This window comes from Theobroma cacao, chromosome 7 (assembly GCF_053813885.1).
Source record: "Theobroma cacao isolate CCN51 chromosome 7, ASM5381388v1, whole genome shotgun sequence".
Lineage (NCBI taxonomy): Eukaryota > Viridiplantae > Streptophyta > Magnoliopsida > Malvales > Malvaceae > Theobroma > Theobroma cacao.
This window is the reverse complement of record NC_142645.1, coordinates 2,009,082-2,023,118: the sequence shown is the minus strand read 5'-3', so window position 1 is coordinate 2,023,118 and position 14,037 is coordinate 2,009,082. Positions and strand designations below refer to the sequence as shown.

At 33.7% G+C, this 14,037-nt stretch overlaps 1 long non-coding RNA gene across 1 annotated transcript; it reads left to right on the top strand.

Moving 5' to 3' along the window:
- Positions 1-12,827: 12,827 nt before the first annotated feature.
- LOC148761409 (uncharacterized) lies at positions 12,828-13,832 on the top strand. The gene is made up of 3 exons (XR_016027513.1): positions 12,828-13,182; positions 13,566-13,658; positions 13,776-13,832. It is a non-coding gene; the product is annotated as an uncharacterized LOC148761409 (long non-coding RNA).
- The last annotated feature ends 205 nt before the right edge of the window (positions 13,833-14,037 follow it).

Here is a 14,037-nt window from a genome sequence, read left to right as displayed (position 1 = left end):
AATCCATTAAACCAACAAAGTAGTTCAGAAAATTACGAAAAGGGGCAACATAATTGGAAGCCATCAACTCAAGGTAAAATTGATTGAAAAATGAAAAAAATAAAGAACAATAATAGAGGGATCAATGAATCGAAATAGCTTTGATTAGAACAATTTAGGCTTAGATGATCTTCTTTCTTGTGTTAGATCACCAGCCATGGAGGAAACGTTCCTAAGGATCTGTAAATGATAGCTCAAAAAGTAGAGATGTGCCTTGACCTTCTACTTCTCTTCAAGCAAAACATGATCCTTGCACTATATGAATCGTTTGATGTATTTCGCCATTTTTCCTTGTGTTAAACGAAGTGTAAAGCTTCAATCCCTTAAAACACAGAATTTAATCCAAAAAAAAAAAAATAGGGCAAGTATTTTTCCATGAAAGCCATTAAACCTACCAAGCAAGAAAGTCAGAAATAAATGGATCCCAAGGTAAAAATTATTGCAAAATGACAAAAATCTAAAAGACATTTATCAATCATTCAAAAGCTTAGATAGCAATGATGTCTATGTCCCATTTGTAATCTTTATCTTCTTTTTTTTTTTTTGGAAGTAGTAATCTTTATCTTCTTAATTAATGAGAACTTAAAAAAAAAAAACATTTGAGGCAAAAAGAAGACAGGAAATGATAGCAAAAAAAAAAGAGAAAATTGTAAGCAAAGGATCTTGTGATAAGGTGATTTCAGAAATAACTATCCATATAAAATTATCTGTTTCTAGCAAAAAATAAGCATGAGTAGACCAAAATACCCTTAAAAACATCGTTTCAAATAAATGCTCATTTGTTTGAGCTATTTGCCTCCTGCCAGAGAGAAAATAGAAAAAAATAAAAATAAATGCGCGCAGCTGTTTAGGCTCGGTCATCTTTCTCTCTCAACTCTTTGAACTGTCTCAACTCTGGCAATTCTCTGTTGAGCACCATCGTCGTCAGCTCACTTAGATCTCTGAACTGTATAAGCTCTGTCAACTCTCTGTTGAGCACCATCGTCATCGGCTATGGTCTATCTCTAGGCATCTGGCCACATTATCGTAGATTAACGGACCCTATAGCAGAGATGACATCAAGGTACCTGTTATTGGGTTTATTTTTGCAACACACTTAAATTTCTGAAACATTTGGTGTAAATTAGAAGTTGGATTAGAAACATTGCCCAGAGTTGTTACACGCCATGCATCTATAACATGTGTTAGCGTTATTTTAGCGTGTCATGGTTATTCCTGACGTGTTGTGGGTTAACTAGTTTTTTTGGTTGTTAGCGTGTCACGGCTGTTCCTGGCGTGTCGTGGGTTAATTGAATTTATGGGTTTTTAACGTGTCACGGCTGTTCCTGGCGTGTCGTGGGTTAACTGAATTTATGGATTTTTGGCGTGTCACAATTGTTCTTGGCATGACAACTGAATTTATGGGTTTTTGGCATGTCACGGCTATTCCTGGCGTGTCGTGGGTTAACTGGTTTTTTGGGTTTTGGGTGTGTCACGGTTGTTCTTAGCGTGTTGTGGATAAACTGGTTTTTTGGGTTTTTACCGTGTCATGGTTGTTGGTGTAACGAGTCAGTAATTACTGTGATTGGCATGTCACGATAGTGATGCATGACATGTCACGACATTTGACTTGATATGCATGGCTTATTACAATATTTTACGTTATATGCATGGCGTGTAACAATACGACTGATAAATTTTTTATCACGACGTGTATTGTGTAAAATGATTAACAATATTTTTTTTTCAAAATTTCAGTGGGGTTCCAATTGTGCGACTTGTGATAAGACACGGTGGTCAGTGGGTGGATGGCATTTACAAGGGTGGTGAGTCACGAATGCGGGGGGTTAGGAGTGATTTGTCGTTTGCGGGCTTGATGAAGCTGGTTGAAAATTTTATTGGGGTAAACTCAGAAATTGACAAGATTGAGTTACATGCACTGATCAATATGCCTGGAGAGCTATCACGGCCAATTATTAAGGACGATGAGGATGTTGCATTAATTCTGCTAGAACAGAGGAATGTTTCGACTGTGTATGTCAGCATTAAGGGACGCCGAACAAATGTTATGTCACATGAAGAAGTTGGACAACATGGTAATCAGATCAATCAAAATGAGATTTAAAATGCTTCACATATACCACAACATTCGATTCGGAACCCATAACAATGGCAATTGAGGTATGCACAAGAGCTTTTGTAGCCCGGTAGACAGACGACATTCACAGAACAGTTGGCTACACAATTTCGATCAGGATGTGCATCAAACCAATTTCTTGTTTTTCTCTAACAAATGCAACGATCAAGTGAAACAGTAGAGTGCATAATGCCATTGTTAAATGAGAATACAACACTTGAGGACAACAATGTGAGGTTGGAGGGTGACACTACGACGCTAGAGGATAATACTGCATTTGATGAGGGAAATGAGGATTTGTTCATTGCTGGTGAAGATAGATTTGATGACACTTCAAATGATGGGCTTGAACAATGGCAAGATGACAAGTTAGACGATGACTGCCTTTGTGACAGTGACATTCCAATTTGTAATAATGTTGAAGGCAAAACGGAACCTGTTGGAGGTGTTGATGTCCTAGATGTTTAGCGTGATGACCCCATATACAATAACTCCATCACTGGTGAGAACGGGATTTGTTCCCTTAATGCATTGCTCGATGACAGTGATCAAGAAAAGGGAAATACAGGGATATCTTGTACGTGGGTAATTGCATGTGCAGAAAGGTTCTCCTTCCAAACAATTACCACTAAGGAGTCGACATGTGCTGAAGATCGCTTATGTAAAGGAAAAATGTTTTCGTCGAAGGCTGAGTTGAAACGAGCTTTGAACATGTTGGTTATAAAAGAGAAGTTTGCGATAAGAGTAAAAATGTCATGTAAAGCTCGTTATGAGGTTGGTTGCAAGGACAAGGCATGCAAGTTCAGTGTGCGTGCAACGAAGTTACTTGATATAGGAGAATATTGGCAAGTTCGGACATTCCACAAAGTACACACCTGTACCGTTGATGGTTTGCAAGGGCGATTTTCAACTACGAGTGCAAAGATGATTGGTGAACTTATGTCACACAAGTTTCGGGCTAATGGAATAGCATTGAGACCTAAGGACATAATTTGTGAGATGAGGGTTCAGTGGGGATTGGAATGCTTGTATGGTAAGGCTTATCAAGCGAAGGAGTATGCGAAGAGGCTTGTTTTTAGTCCACCGGAGGAGTCATTTCAACTACTACTCTCATATTTTTATATGTTGAAACAAGAAAATCCTGGTACAGTGACTGTAGTAGCTACTAATGAGGAAGAAAGATTCAAATATCGTTTTTGGTCATACGGGGCTTGTATTCGGGGGTTTAGGGATGTAATGCGTCTTACGGTTGCAATTGATGCGACACATCTGAAAGGCAAGTTCAAGGGTGTTCTGTTTGTCGTTATAAGCAAATATGCGAACAAGTGCGTATATCCAGTTGCATTTGACATTGGCCATGTTAAAGACGAAGACTCGTGGACGTGGTTTCTTAGCAAGCTGCGTGATGTGGTTGGTTGTCCTGAAAACACTATGTTCATTTTTGATCAGCATCTCAACATTAAGAAAGCAATCCAAAATGCATACCCAGAAGCGCACCATGGTTTATGTGGTTACCACTTGAAAAAAAACTTTAAAAACAAGTTCAAGCGCGACGATGTTTGTATGCTTTTTACCCTTGTTCGAGATTGCTATAAAGTGGCTGATTTCAATAGACATATGAACCAGCTACAGCAGATTCACTCGGGAGCCCACGCTGACCTTATGAGAATAGGGCCTGAGAAATGGGCACGTGCATGTTCACCGGCAAGGCGATACCAAATGATGACATCCAACATTGCGAAATGTGTTAACTCATGCTTGAAGCATGCAAGACAAATGTCGATTACTGTTTTGATCGAGTTCATCAGAGATATGTTCCAGCATTGGTTCCATGACCGGTACGAGGAGGCCGTCAAGGTGACCACGCCCTTCAGCCTTTGGGTTGCCAGGTAGTTAAGCAAACGGTTCAATGATGCACATCGCTTTCTAGTTAAGCCTATCAATCGAGTGGAGTTCGAAGTTAAAGACGGGAAGATGGACAGACTTATAAACCTGTTTAGGAAGACCTGTTCATCTTGTGAGTTCTAAATAGATTTAATGCCATGTAGCCATGCCATTGCAGCAATAAGATCAGAATATCTTTATTTCTTATTTGAACAGTAATTGACATAGCATTTACATTGTGCTTGACGATTGAGTTTATTGTAATTTTCAGTAAATGCAATCGTGAAGCCATTGAATTCTGCGTTGACTACTACAAGACAACCGTTTTGGTGGAGGGTTATTCATGATCCATTAGGCCTGTAGGGCATCCTAGTGAGTGGGACATCCCCCTCATGTGAAATAAATTGTTTATTTCTAAATTATTTATTATTTATTATTGATTCTCTTCCCTCTGTTTATAGAATTTTAGATTGAATTGGGCGGCACTTGGATACGGGGAAAAGAGGCAAGATGAGGGTCTTGATTACACAATCTTTGTTGGGGATTTGGCCGCTGATGTTTCACATTATATGTCGCAAGAGACTTTTAAAGCTGTTTAATTAAGCTCTAAAATATAATTTTTCACTATCCAAACACTCTCCCTTATTTGGATATATAGAATCCATGGACGCATTAATCCCTTGTCATGTTGGCATTTATAGGATACATGAGAAATATTATGTGACAATGTTGGCATTTGTAGGACAAGTGGAAAATATGATGCGGCAATGATGGACACATGACATGGTAAAATAAAAATAGTTTACTGATCTAATTAGTAAATATAACCAGTATTTTATTATGACATCATATTTTTCACATGCCTTATAAATGTTAAGGGATTAATAGTCATCCATGAATTTCATCTAAAATTTTTTTAATATATAGTGAAAAATAACAATTCAGAGATTTAATTAGATATAATAAAGAGATATGAACTAATCTAAATTTTTGAAAATAGAAAAAGTTAGCTTTCGACTTTATACTTGTCAAGTCATAAGTTAATTGACCTTTGTAACCGAATTAAACGAATATTAAAGTAATCCCTTTGATTTATGAGTAATTAGATGCATAGACTGCTATGTGTACTTTCTTTGGGATTTATGAGTAGTCCCATCCAAGTTGCAAGCCTCCAATGTCTTATAAGGTATGCCGATTGTACCTTGGAGAGCTTAAGTTTTCACTTGTATCATTTTACTTACGCTTACAAAAATTTCTATCATTTCAATGAACACAACTCTTCTTGAAACCCACACTGTCCATTCCCCGTTCTCTAGTTGCGCACCCTCATTGCTTCCGTTTTGGACTTGATGGACAAGGCTGACAAATTGATGGAAAGCACAAAGTATTTTCTTAATATTTTCTGTTACTTCCTAACAAAACATTTATATTGGCAGCATGCGTTTATTATCTTAAACAAATGTAAAAGCTAATTGCAACATAATTTTACTAATGATTTTTTTAACATTATCTTTCCAAAATTCACAAATATTGAAAATTACTAAACCTCTCTTTTCTAAATCATCGAAATTGATAAAAGAAAAAAAATTTCTAAATCCAACTTGAATGAATTTTTTGTCTAAAATGCTTATAAATCATAATATGTATATTTTTTTTCTTTTGCCCTCATAACATGAGATTTTTTTTTTTTATTTTGGATGGCAATCAGATATAGGAATAATGATGTCTCTTACAGAAATGCATATGAAAGCTAAGTGGACAGATCAATAGTGGCAAATTAGCATTCAACATTGAAAGCATCGTCACCCATCGTCCGCATATAAGTAAACCCCCAGCTGAGCTCAACTAGCATCAATATCAGCTTGATAATGATGAATGGAGAAACAGATAAATTACACTAGTTAACTGTGATGGGCAACAAAAGAAGCAACTACAACAAAGACAAAGGAAGTCAAACTAACTCACCATCTCAGTCTAAAACACCAAAGAGCATGGCCTTTTTCTCAAACTTCTAACATCACCTTACAAGTGCAAAGAGCATCCCCTCAGCCGTCTGCCCAAATAGCCCTTTCTAGCTATCTAGCAACGGGGTCACAAAGTACAAGATAACGCATAATTCTACTTCACTTACACAATGCTTAAATTACAAACTGAAGCCTGCCTGCCTATGGTGAATACTAACACAACACAAGAGCCCATGCCCACTACGCAATTAGCTGAAGACTACAAAATGTAAGCAGGTTTTACTTCCATGGCAAGTTTGACACGCCTTGTGGGTTATTGTTTTTGCAGGCTCCTGTGCTCTGATTAAGTGGGCAACCGGGCCCGCCTGACGATTCACTCAGAGTACCCGTGATGGTGGGCTGGTAAACCCCATCGGCAAACCACCTAGAGCAAGCTTCGCTGGGGCAGGTTGGGGATCCAACTGGTACACTGACTTTGGTTCCTTCCGACCTTCTGCAGTAATACTTTTATTTTATATTTCACTGCTTCAATTGTTTAAAAAGGCGTCGCGACTGGTTGAGCAAGACGTCACTGAAGGGTCTGCCGCTGCTCAAAATGTAGTCCACACCAAGACCGTAGAATGGTACCGAGAAAGTTGGATTAATTATCAGCTGCCACCTTACATGGAAGAATGATGAGATGATTGCAGGCTAAGTTGCAAAGGTATGTTTAAACATCAATGAGTAAACACAGGTAAAACAAAGGTTGCTTTCCATTTTCATTTGTTTCACCTATTTGCCTAGTCTTAAATCAAGTTTCGGTGATTTACTTGTGCTAACTTTTATTATTTACATGAAAAAGAAGAGAAAAACAGTTACTTGAAATTATTGTGCTTTTCGTTGGTCAGGATGTTGGCTTCATAGAGTTGTCAAGTCAAGGGATCACTTGCTTTCAATAATTTACCCAATCAACATTATGTTGCTCTTTATATGTACAATAAGCAGAAGAACAAGTTTGAAATTCTTCTGTTTCTTATCTTTATTTTTGTGTTTTAAATCTTTAGTGAGTAAGTTGTGCTAATATGTTATGCAGCAATCAAGACATGGAAAATTAAACTTATAAGTTGTACAAGCCAAGTAGATTTCTATTTTATAAAAGTTCCAAGTGATTTATTGAAATATTGAGAGTTTGATTGTTACTCCAACTTATAAGATCTGACCATGGTAGTATAGCCAGGCAATAGGTTCATAAAAAGCATTTAAAATAAAGTAATTACTCATTGATAGAAAAAAATTTTACCAAGTAATGCTTACAATAAGAATTTTAAAAAGGGATTGGATCATTTCTACATGCACTTAGAATTAGATTTTTTTTTTTTTTGAAAAGTGAATTTTATTGATCTTAACACCGACATGCCATTTCAAGTCTCAAGTTAATTTGCAAAAAACTCTCATAACATAAACTGCTGGTGAGGGTGAAGAGATCCTGTACAATTTCCAAATCGGATCTGCTACTCAAAAAAATTGGTAGCATCATAAACGATGATTCTAAAAAGCTAACCCTATCAAAAGACAAAAAAGGCTCAAAAGCAAGAGAAAGACTCATATCAAGAGCCTGCACTTAGAATTAGTAAGTTCAATTTAAGTTCCTTTTCTTACCATAACATACATTTTATTTCCATAATTATCCATATTACATGATTATTTTTTAAAATTTCGTACCAGTTTGATAGTTTTATCTCTTTTTTTTTTTTGCTATTTATTTTTTTATTTTTCCTTTTCCTTTCTATTCTTCTTTTGCAAAAAAAGAAAAGAAAAGAAAGCAAAAATATTAATATTATTACAAATACATGCTATCTCCATCCCATTTTGTTTGTATCTATTGGATATTTTTTGTTAAATTAATAAACTCAATTTTGATCATTATTTTTTAAAATATTATATAAAATCAAAAAGTTTAAAAATATTTTTTGACCTGTTAAAGATGTTTGCTTAATGGAGTTTTCAAGCGAATTCAATAATTTACCCAATCAATGTTATGTTGCTCTTTGTATGTACAATAAGTAGAAAAATAAGAGTGAAATTTCTTTGTTTCTTATCCTTTTTTTTTGTATTTTAAATTTTTGGTGAATAAGTTGTGTAAATGTGTTGGGTAGGAATTAAGACATGAAAAATTAAAACCAGACAGATTTTTATTTTGAGAAGTTTTCGAGTGATTTATTGAAATGTTGAAAAGTTTGATTGCTACTCCTACCTACAAGATCTAGGCATGGTAGTATAGCCATGCAACAAGTTCACCAAAAGAATTAAAAAAAATTAAGAAAATTCTAGTAAAAAGAACTATAAAAAAGGATTGGATCATTTCTACATGCACTTGGAATTGGATCATCATCATCAAAGGATTCATTCCAACCTCTATGTTTATGTGCACCGAATAAAACCAGAATTGGAGGCTGCAATAAACTGAAAAGTCTCTTTCCAGTTAGTGTTGCTCTGCCAAAACTATAAATAATCACAGCAGAAGTTGCTTCTGAACTAGAGAAACTATTTGGGGACGAAGAGAAATAACAGTGCTCTGTACTATCACTGATTTTTGTTTATTTGTTATATGCTATACTACTTGTTAACATAAAATTAATAATGCTTGTTCTTTTTGTCCCACTTTATTTGGTTGTGAAGGCTCCCTTCATGATAAAGAAAGATGCGTCAGAAGGCGGTCAGATAAACTACCACCATTCATCAGAAGGCTCCCTTCATAAATTATACTAATCCTTACACAAGTATATTAAACAAGGACAATATACTATAAATATGCTTCAGTAAAAAAGATTGAACTAATTGTGAAACTGATGACTACATTAAACAAGGAAGTCTTCATAATAATGTATCGATTTTCTTCTAAATTCGTAGGAGCACAAAAAAAGAAAAAGAACACTCAGAGATTTGAAGCAGACTTTCAACAATTGTGGTCAGTTGGAAAATTTCCTATACATTTACATTCTCGCAAGTCCCATCCTCTTGCCATAACACTTCCTGGAAGCCAACCAGGGTCCTTACGAGAGCATTTCCATGAACTCCATCCTTTTCTCCCTTTTTTTCTTTGGCCCATCTATCGGATCGAGTATAGGTCATCATAACTATAAGTCAACCAAATCCAAATTGGCCTATCTGTCTGCCTTTCCTTTATTCTTCTTTTTCTTAAGCAAAACGCATATCTTGACTTTATTCCATTATTTATGGAGTGATTGAATACCAAACTTTGAGATGTTGTTATATTTAATCCATTCCCATAAATAAAGCCATTACCAGCCCATGAAACAACACTCATCATTACACCGTGTATAAGAATATGTTAGAAAGCTGCTGCAGGAAGAATCTTTCGTTCACTAAAATTTGTCCACGATGATTTAGCCCCACAACAAGTTCACAAAATGCATCTAAATGTAGGTCCTTACTCATTTCTAGAAGAAAATTTACCAAGTAATGCTTAATTGCTAAAGAAATATAAACAGGGGAAAAGTGATAACTCTTAAGGACATTTACAAGATAATAATAGTAGTTTCTATTTAAAAGGAAAGTCAAGTGTTTTCTGTGTAAACCAATCAAGTAGGTCAGAAACTAATGCTGAAAAAAAAATTAAAAATGACAAAAAGAAAGGCATCAATAATTCAAATTCCACCAATGATTTCGTGTCTCATTTGCGTATATACACAAAGAAAAAATGAAAGGTCTGAACTTAATTATCCTTAGAATAAAAGTAAATTTTATTTAGGGGAAATCTATGCTTCATTGAAGTAATTCAATTTCTTTGGCCCATCTATAGGATTGAGTGCAAGTCATCGTAACTATAAGTCAACTAAATCCAAATTGGCCTATCTGTCTTCCTTTCCTTTATTCTTCTTTTTCTTAAGCAAAACACTTATCTTGTCTTGACTTTGTTCTATTATTTGAATATCAAAGTTGGATATGTTATATTCTATTCATCCCTATAAATAAAGTCATTTCCGGCTCAAGAAACAACACTCATGATTACATCATGTATAAGAATAAATTAGAAAGCTGCTGCGGGAAGAATCTTTTGTTCACTAAAATTTGTCCATGATGATTTAGCCCCGCAAAAGTTCACAAAATGCTTCTAAATGTAGGTCGTTACCCATTTCTAGAAGATAATTTACCAAGTAATGCTTAATTGCTACAGAAATATAAATTAGGGTAAAGTGATAACTCTTAAAGACACTTACGAGATAATAATAGTAGTTTCTATTTAAAAGGAGAGTCAAGTGTTTTTCATGTAAATTAACCAAGTAGATCAGATATTAATACTGAAAAATAAATGAAAAACGACAAAAAGAAAGGCATCAATAATTCAAAATTCCACCAATAATTTTGTGTCTCATTTGCATATATACACAAAGAAAAAATGAAAGGTGTGAACTTAATTACCCTTAGAATAATGGTAAGTTTTGTTTAGGGAAAATTTATGCTTCATTGAAGAAATTCAATTTCCTGAAATCTTATGGAAAAAATTTTTTTTTTTTAAAAGACGTGAAGATTTCATTTTCATTACTCAACCTGTACAATTCGAAAAAGGCAAAACAAAAATCATTGCCTGTACAAAAAGAAAAAGCACCCTGCCAATATATTTGAGATCACAAACATGAAGCCCATTTTACATTAGTTAGAATTTCATTTAATAGAGCGTCTTCATCCTTTTTTTTGTTTCTTTGAGAGAGAATTAGTCAAAAATGCTTTTTCAATGACAATACATTCTCCATAAATGGTGGCATAAATATTCCGCCATGAATAAAAAATATCTGGGAAAATTCCAAGAATCTCCCTTTTACTTTGATAAATAAGATTTTCGTGTTAGACTTAATTCTTTCGAAAGCAAGAGCTAAGAAGAGTCCTAATTCCAAATTAATATTTCTTTGTTAACTTTAGAGCAGAGATAATGAATTAGGTGACGACTGACCAAACCTCTTTCTTCCCTATTACACACAATATTCAAAGTGCGGACCCACTGTCACATGTTCTTTAGGGAAGAGGAGAAGGACGGGAGAAGAGGCATTCATTTTATTTTACCCTCCCAATGAAATAATCAGACAGATACATTAATTAACCACGAGGAGGCATGATTTTCTGATGAAGTCAATTTTGCATTAATTAGACTTTCATCAATATTTTGTCTTTGAGTGAGAATTAACCAAATGCTTTTTCAAAAATCAGCTGCTTAAGGTTTGATCCACTTCAATTTATTGTTAAATGTGACGGAAAAGCCATCAGTTTCACACATATAATACATATAAGTTTATGGCTTTTCATTTTAATATATTCATTCAATGAATTTGAAGCAGAATTTCAAAAATTTTCTATACATTGACATCCTCGCAAGCCCATCCTCTAGTTTTCATAAAACTTCCTGGAAGGTAACCAAGGTCCTCAGCTGCACCCGAGCATTTGGTTTATTGGTTGATGTGTAATCTCCCTGCTTAAAAAGTAAGGTTCGAATCCCCCCTCTCCCAATTATAAGAAAAAAAAAACCAGTGTCCTTAGCAGAGAGTCTTCATGACTCCATTCTTTACTTTTTTTTTTTTTTTCGAGTCTTTTTGTGAGAGAATTGGTCAATGATAAGGCATAAGATGTTGGGGCCCTTGTCATTCACTAAGGATATGAATAAGAAAAATTAGTAACAATAAAAAGAAAAAGAGATTCAAAAGAAAAGAAGTCTTAATTTGCCTTAGAGTTTCTACTTTCTATATTCAATTACAGTTTTTGTTATCAGAAGCAGAATTATAATCTGCATGCATTCCAAAGAAGATAAGTGAAAGTCTGAACTTACGTAATAAAAGGTTATATTAAAGAAATTAATATAAATAGAAGGTGTGAACTTACGTTTGAATCATGGTAAATTTTTAGAGAAATTAACTTAAGTTTTATTAAAGTAATTCAACAGAAGTTTGTGGATGCACCCAAGCATTTGACTTAGACACTCAGTAATTGATCTATGTAGCTGTTGTTCAAAGAATTAGGAGTCGACTCTCTATTGTTCCAAATTTAGGAAAAGGAAAAAAGAAAAAAGAAAGCTTGGAGATCTTTTTTTTTTTTTGTTTGCAACTAGTGATTTATACAGATTCAATATATTGAAATCATAGGAGACAATATGTTCAATTAAAAAAAAAAGGAAAAGGTATGACGTAAATCTATAAAAATTAAAGTAAAAAATTATGCAAGTGGAATAATTGTTATTAAAATATTAATATAAATATATAAAATTTAACAAAATAAATCAATTAAGTTAAAATAAATATAATATTTATAAAAATTAAATATTTAAATTTTAATTTATAAATGAATAATAATAAGAATAAAAATAATTATAGTAAAAATTAACAATTAAAAAATCTTAACGCAAATATATAAGAATTAACATAAAAAATCATAAAAGTGGAACAAAAATTGTTTAAATATTGATGTAACTATGTAAGATTTAACGTAACCTACCATGATAACAAGCTTAATTGAGAAAAAAAAATTTTGATTGAATTAAATTATTTAGAAATAATGTTATTATTAAAAATAAAAATATTCATATATTTTAAGATAAAATTAAAATTAAAATTAAATGATATTTAAAAAATAAATAAATTTAAAAATGATCTATGTTATTAACATAAAATAAAATGGATATGCTTAAAAATTAAGTATATAGTTTACTTGTTAAACTATCAAACAAATTTTTATTATTTTTTTTAATTATATTTATTGACCATACAATAAGGTTAGACTTACCATAATGCTCACCCGTTTTTTAAAGTTTCCACTTTGTTCCAATAACATCAATATGCAAGTTGAAGGTGGTCTGTTCCAATAACACTTCCTGGAAAGCCAACCAGCAGAGTATCTCCACGACTCCAAAGAAAACAAGTCTTTGCCTTAAGAGTTTCTACTTTCTATGTTCAACTACTGTTTTTGTTATCAGAAACAGAATTATAAGTGAAAGTCTTTTTGTTTTTTTAATTTCCTGGCCTTCCGATCATTGCAGTGCAAAGTTTATTATATCAACTTCAGTTTTCTTTGAACTCAAAAAAAGAAAAAAAAAAAAAACCCTTCACCGACTTTGTCAGTTTCTGTAATATATTTTGGCTGGATCAAAATAGAAGCTCTGTCATGGCTCCTTAAAGTTCATGTATTACTCCTTTGGTATGTAAATGTTCATCCTCTTCTTCTGTGGTTTTACATTTGAGTATAGATATTTGCAAGTTTAGATGCTTTGACACATGTTTTCTATTTTCAAATTAAGTTGTTCTTTTGATCTTAGATTGACAGATATTTGTTGTTTATTAATTCCCTCTGCTAGTGGGCTTTTGGTTATTATAGTGCAAACTTGATTTCTACTTGAGTTTTCTTTGATCAAATAGAGAAAAGCTTGGCCTTGGGTCCTGCAACTTCATGTTTCCTTGGTATATATGTGCATCATTTTCTTCTATGGTTTATGCATTTGAGAATACATCTGCAATCTTTACATGCAAAATTGGCACTGAATTATTTTGTGTGGCCAAATTAACAGCTTTGATCTTCTACAGTTACAATCCACTCATGGCATTTGTGTGAAGCAGAGAGCTAGAAACTTGTATTTGTCTCTTACCCTTTCACATTCAAGTAGTGAGAACAGAGTGGTAAGTTTCAAGAAAGGATTTCAGTACCTTTCAGAAGCAGAATTATCTATACGCATTAAAAAGAAGACAAGTGTAAGTCTGTTATTTATTAATTCCTTGGCCTTCTCATCATTGCAGTGCAAAGTTTATTTCAACTTCAGTTTTCTTTGAACACAAAAAAAAAAAAAACAAAGAAAAAACTTCAACGACCTTGTGAGATTGCCTGGATCAAAACAGAAGCCCGTCTTGGCTCCTCTGAGTTCATCTATAGATTGCCTTGGTATGTAAATTTTCATCTGTCTCTTTGGCGGTTTAGTTGTCTTGATTTTACATTTGAGTAGATATTTGATTTTTCGGTACTTTACTATTTGGAATCCACAAGAAAACTGATTCCTACTAT